The sequence below is a fragment of the Phacochoerus africanus genome, chromosome 1 (genome assembly GCF_016906955.1).
Source record: "Phacochoerus africanus isolate WHEZ1 chromosome 1, ROS_Pafr_v1, whole genome shotgun sequence".
NCBI classification, from domain to species: domain Eukaryota; kingdom Metazoa; phylum Chordata; class Mammalia; order Artiodactyla; family Suidae; genus Phacochoerus; species Phacochoerus africanus.
The window spans coordinates 242,162,730-242,168,838 of NC_062544.1; the positions used below are offsets into that span (position 1 = coordinate 242,162,730).

The following is a 6,109-nucleotide window of genomic DNA, read 5'->3' on the forward strand; positions in this document are numbered from 1 at the left end:
CTGGTGGATATATTTGGGGAGTAAGAGAGAATCAGCATGATGGCAGGAATAAGTAGGGTTTTGCAGATCACAGAGATAGGCGGTTATGAGGTTGAGGGTTTAAGTGGTAAGAGAAGGGATGGACACTGAGGTGAATCACTCATTATGGAGTATAATGAAAATGAACATTTAAGCACTTCAGGGTACAAAAACCAAACTCTTGTTCATTGTCATGTCTTTCTACCGACTGGGCAACATGAAAGATCATCTTAACATTATTTGAACTATGGTAATATGCATTTAACACTTCTTGCTGTCCACCACATGATCCAGTACCCTTTACATGTTCCTTTTCTTTCACTAATTTTGCTTTTTAAAGCAATTCTAGAATATTGATCATTTTCCCCATTGTGCCACTTCTTTCTTATCCAAAGTAATTCTTCAGTCTATTATCTTTCTTAGTTAGTGAAGTTTGCAGATTGAGCAACAGCACAGAGATGCAGCTACAAAGGACCTTAAAAAGGCATCATAGGCAGTGAGACAACTTACCTCTGTCTTTCTCTAAGAAACATGCTAAACTAAGAGCATCTGTTACACTGTAGCTCTGTCTTCATTGTCTTAGATCTCTTGTCCTTTTCCCTCAATGCTTTCCCATTTCTCTGAGTGATAGGAGTGTTGATCCCCACAACAAGTGAAATTTACCAGACCCCAAATACAGTGAAATACATGACCTTTTGATGGCAGGTAGAATTCCTGGTATTTATAATGATTCACTCATATATCAACCTGCCTCCATTGTAGAGTTAAATGTGTTTAAATTCTCTAACTATATGGTTTATAAATGTCAAAGACATCATAAACAAATCCCCTACAGAGGAACAGCATTATTTTAGTACTTAATGCATTTTTAAAGTTACAATGAAGAACATGCAAGCATATGAAATGCTTTTTGTTTTGTTTTTTATTTTAGTAGTCTATAAAGAGTTAATTAAAACTTTATGTTTTTGAATAATATATAAATGTATTTTAAGGAATTTATTAGGTACTAACATCTCGTCATTAAAATAATAAGAAAATTATATATGCAAAAAACTTTGAACACTAATCATCACATAGTAGCATGTAAACTATACAGTCATGTTAATGTTTTAATAGAAAGGAGAACAGATATTAGTTTGACACATACCCATATTTCTTTAACACTTTTTTCAGTGTGTCTATGACTTCCTTATTTCTGAGGCTGTAGATAATTGGATTTAAGAAAGGGATTATGACAGTGTAAAATAAAGAGTCCATCATATCTTGATCACCTCCTTGTGCAGATCCAGGGCGCACATACATGAAGAGAAGTGGCCCGTAGTATAAAGAGATAGACAGGAGGTGGGCCCCACAGGTGGAGAAGGCCTTCCTTATGCTTTGTACAGACTTGTTTTTTAAAATTGTAAAAAGAACAAGTGTATAAGAGATAAGAACTGTCAATATGGTGAACACCTGAATTGAGCCAGAGAAAATGAATATCATCAGAACATTAATAGAAGGATCAGTACAGGAAACTTTAATTAACGGCAATGCATCACAATAAAAGTGATGTACTATGTTAGAAATACAGAAAGTTAATCTGAATAAAAAACCTGTATGAATTAAGGCATGAAGAAGGCCACCTATATATGATGAGACTAACATTCTCATGCATAGGCTATTGCTTATAATCACTGGATAAAGTAATGGGTTGCAAATGGCCACATAGCGATCATATGCCATTGTTGCCAGCAGAAAACATTCTGTGGTTACACTGATTGCAAAGGAAAAGAATTGTACCACACATTCAGAGAAAGAGATCATTTTACTCTGAGCGAAGAAGTTGATAAGCATCTTGGGAGTCACTGTGGATGACAACCAAGTATCCACAAAGGCCAAATGCCCAAGGAAAAAGTACATAGGAATGTGAAGTTGAGGGTTATTGCAGATGAGAGCAATCAGACCAAGGTTTCCCATGAGGGTGATGAGATATATCATTAGGAACAGCAGGAACAGGGGAATTTGCCACTCTGATTGATACTTGAGTCCTGAGAGAATAAACTCTGTCAATTCTGTTACATTTTTTTGTTTCCATATTCTTAATAGATGACCTCTGAAATAAAATACAGTAAATGAAAAAAAAGTCATTCACAAATTTTAAACAGTAAATTTCTTGAGGTTAACTTAAATAAAACCATACATTAACCACTAACTTGAATGATTTCTATTTTATTTACTTTTACTATGATACATGAAAAGTATTTGTAGAAAATATTATGTTAGAACAATGCAGTTATATCATTGAAAATTTTGTACAGAGATGAGATTTAGAAGATAAGAAAAGCATTCTCAAGATGTGCAAATTTAGGGGATACTATAGAACAAGGTCAAAAATTCTGTGTGTAGGACATGGATGCAGCAACAAAGTAAAGATGATAGAAGGGCCCTGTGTATAAAATTAAAATTATGACTTGAATGCTACATTAAGATATTTAACTTCATTATTCAAGCAGTTGGCAAGAAATGAAAACTTATTAGAAAGGGAGTGGCAACATCACTTAATCTTGAAATTAAAAACATTGCAAGGAGAAGAAACTCAAGTCATAAACAGTAATCAGGAAACTGTGGCTATTTCCAGTGATTCCCAAACCAGATTACACAGTCAGAATTGTTTTGGAGAGGTTTTGGTGCAAAACACAGATTCTGAAGTATTACTATAGAAATTGGATCATTAGATCATGAATGGAGTTTAATAATATGCATTTAATGATTGCTCCCCCAGTGACTTAAAGTATATGAAGTTCTCAATCCATATGATGGATGTGGCATTAGGAGTGATGAGGAAGACAAAGAAATAGATCAGAATAAGTCAGAATGAAGAGCCACTTGTGTTGCCAAATGCAAGGTCCTGGCTCCAATGCACAGTGAGGCCATCAAATCAAAAATGTGGGAGTTTGGAGCATGACTCCTGCTGCTACACAAAAACTGTCATCCACTCTAGAAGACAAAATTCTATAAACTGACTTTCCCATTCGTCTTAAATCTAGAGTGAGGGTGCGTGATCTAGTGTTAGCCACTCAAACTCATCTACAGTGGATATAGAATAAAAAAACCCAGGATAAATTGTGTACAAAAGAAAATTCTGCTTGCCAGGTCAACCAAAGGAACAACATCATGGTCCCAGAAAATGCATCCTGTACCCACAACAATGGCCTTGTCAGTGTGAGTTGTGGCATTCAAGTTTAGCAGCAATGGCAGTAGCACTTATTGAGCTACAGCTGAAACATGATTTGGGGTGTTGGCCCTCTGACTTCTTTCTTTGTGTCCTGATCATTTCTCCAATGGGTTTCTCCAACTTCCATTTCTTTGTTGGAATCATTTTCCATTCAATTAACACATTTCTTCTTGCAGCCAAGAGCTCTGGCTGAAACAAGAGGAGAAAAGGAAAGACCAGAAAAGGCTAGTGAGCAGAGTGATCAGGAGGAAAGATCCTCCTTTCTTGAGAAGAAGGAGGACAATGGAAAGCTGAGTGTTGGGAACTTAAAGAGAGGAAAATAATCAAAAAGGCAAAGGAGAGTACAAAGTAACAGAAACAAATATATATAAATATTGAGGGGGGATATACATATAGACTTTTAAAAATAAATCTGTATCTATATAAAAGTTTTTATTATACGATAATGGCTTTTGCACTGATGAGGCTGAGAATCTTCCCTCTGTAAGCAGGAGACCCAGGGCAGGAGGTGTCACATGCAAAGGACTGAGACAATAGAGCCAATAGTATAGATTTCTGACTGAGTCTGAAGTCTTGAGAACCAAAATCACCAAGAGCATGGGAAGACTGTGTCTACCAGCCAAGCAGAAAGCAAGTTCAACCATCCACAGTGTTTTGTTGTTGTTGTTGCTATTGTTGTTCAGGTCAGCCTCTCAGCACATTGCATGATGCCCCCTCACATTGAAGAGAGCCACAGGCTTTACTCAGTCTACCAATTCCATGCTAGTCATTTCTGGAAACAGCCTCACAGATAGACCCAGAGATGATGTTTTTCAAGATATCTGGACATGTTTTTTCCCCAGCCAAGTTTGACACATTAAAATGAATCATCATAAATCCAACCTTGTCAACTTGGCACCCATACACAATTCCCAATTCATGGCTAATCTCCAAATAATGACAATAGCAAGCTCACAGCTCCAACTAACATGTGACATATATGCTGTGCACACAAGAAAATGCATTAAATTCTTCCAAAATTACGAGGTGAGAGAGAGGAAGTATCAGAGAAAGGCTGAAGTGGAAATAAGGGGAAAGTCTCAGAGTTTGGGGGGGAGGGAAATATTTCCCTTAACTCAAAAGTTTTCAAGGCTGAGAAATCTTGCTTTTTCTTTTATTCAAAATTCAAAGTTTATTTTTGCATTGGATTGGTGTATGAATTAGAGTCTTTAATTTTAAATTTACATAAAAATTATATTGTGTTTAAATATACTAGCATTGCCTCACTCATATTTAAAGGATGTTTCTATCCTTGTTTTTACTGTGATTAGAGCTGACTTTCTCTACAAATCCTTCCAGTATTTTTAATGGCATTTTCTTCTCTACAAGTTTCCTTTGCAGAATAAAATTGATCCAAATATGGACCTTAATAAAGGCAATATAAATAACCAATGCCAATAAGTGCAGTTGTAAATGTGTATTTGTTAAGAATGGGCTTTACTTCCATGCAATCTCAAAACAGTAAATAATCAAAAATCTGCAGTTCATTGTGTGGTACTTATTTAGGCGGAAAGCTGAAAAGAACACTGGATGGATATTTTCACTATTTTGGCATTTTTTTTAATGAAATAACTTAAGATGTGGATATAAAAATAGAAAGTGTAGTTAATTTAATGAAGTAAATATTTTGAGCACAATTACCAAAGAGATTTCTTACACAGTAAAGTTTTGAGCTAAATGCTTTAACCTATTTTTGTTTACTATTCCAGTTCAAAGAAACTTATCTTTTGGAGTAATTATAATTATGAAAAATGGATAATTAAACATTATAAAAATTATAGTGCAGTCTCAGAGCTCTTTTTCTTATCTAAATTTATGTACAATAATAAAATATACAGATTATTCGCTATTTGTTTCCATTTTCACCCAGCTTTTTCAGTATCTTGTAAACCAAATGAAATTATTATACATTTTATTACAACATTTTAACTTTCTGTAAAAACATAATGAATGTTATACAAATCATTTCCTCTTACCAATAGCTGTTAAAAAATTGTTGAGATCCTTTCAGTGTTTGGTTTTCTGAAACAGAAAATAATATATAAGCACTGGAATGACAAAGCCACAGGTAGCAATTCTTTACACATTGGTTCATTTCTGAGGCTTCATTTTTCAAGCTCAGGAAAATGCTGTTTATATGAATTTGATTTTGAACACAGAGTTAACCAGTTGTACAACTGCGTACATTTGTTGAAAGGGGAAGGAGTGAAGAACTGTAATTCCCCTGATAGGATTCCCTTTATGACAAACCTAAGCTGTTCTACTGGGCTTTGTGGACTCGGGCCCATAAATAGAAATCCAGGTCTCACAGGGCATTATAGACCGAAATCACAAACATCAAGTCATTGCAGACAGTTCCAGTTTATCAATTGAAGTTACACTTCGAGCCACCACTTTCCATCAGAGGAACTTCTGAAATGTTAATGAAAACTCTGGTTTATCTACAAACTCGATATTCTGAGTTCTTTGATGAATATAGTCTTGTCTGAGCCAGTCATGCATGATTCTAATAAGGCCAACATCCTAAATTCTTTTCAGGATACAATCTCTAGAAAGTTATCCTTCTCCAAGTTCCCATCGTGGCGCAGTGGTTAATAAATCCGACTAGGAGCCATGAGGTTGCGGGTTCGGTCCCTGCCCTTGCTCAGTGGGTTAACGATCCGGCGTTGCCGTGAGCTGTGGTGTAGGTTGCAGACATGGCTCGGATCCCGTGTTGCTGTGGCTCTGGCATAGGCTGGTGGCTGCAGCTCCAATTCGACCCCTAGCCTGGGAACCTCCATGTGCCGCGGGAGCGGCCCAAGAAATAGCAAAAAGACCAAAAAAAAAAGTTATCCTTCT

General features: G+C 36.0%; 1 pseudogene; it reads right to left on the reverse strand.

Moving 5' to 3' along the window:
* Positions 1 to 1,149: 1,149 nt before the first annotated feature.
* On the reverse strand, positions 1,150 to 2,113 carry LOC125111266 (olfactory receptor 5H8-like; annotated as a pseudogene).
* Positions 2,114 to 6,109: the final 3,996 nt, after the last annotated feature.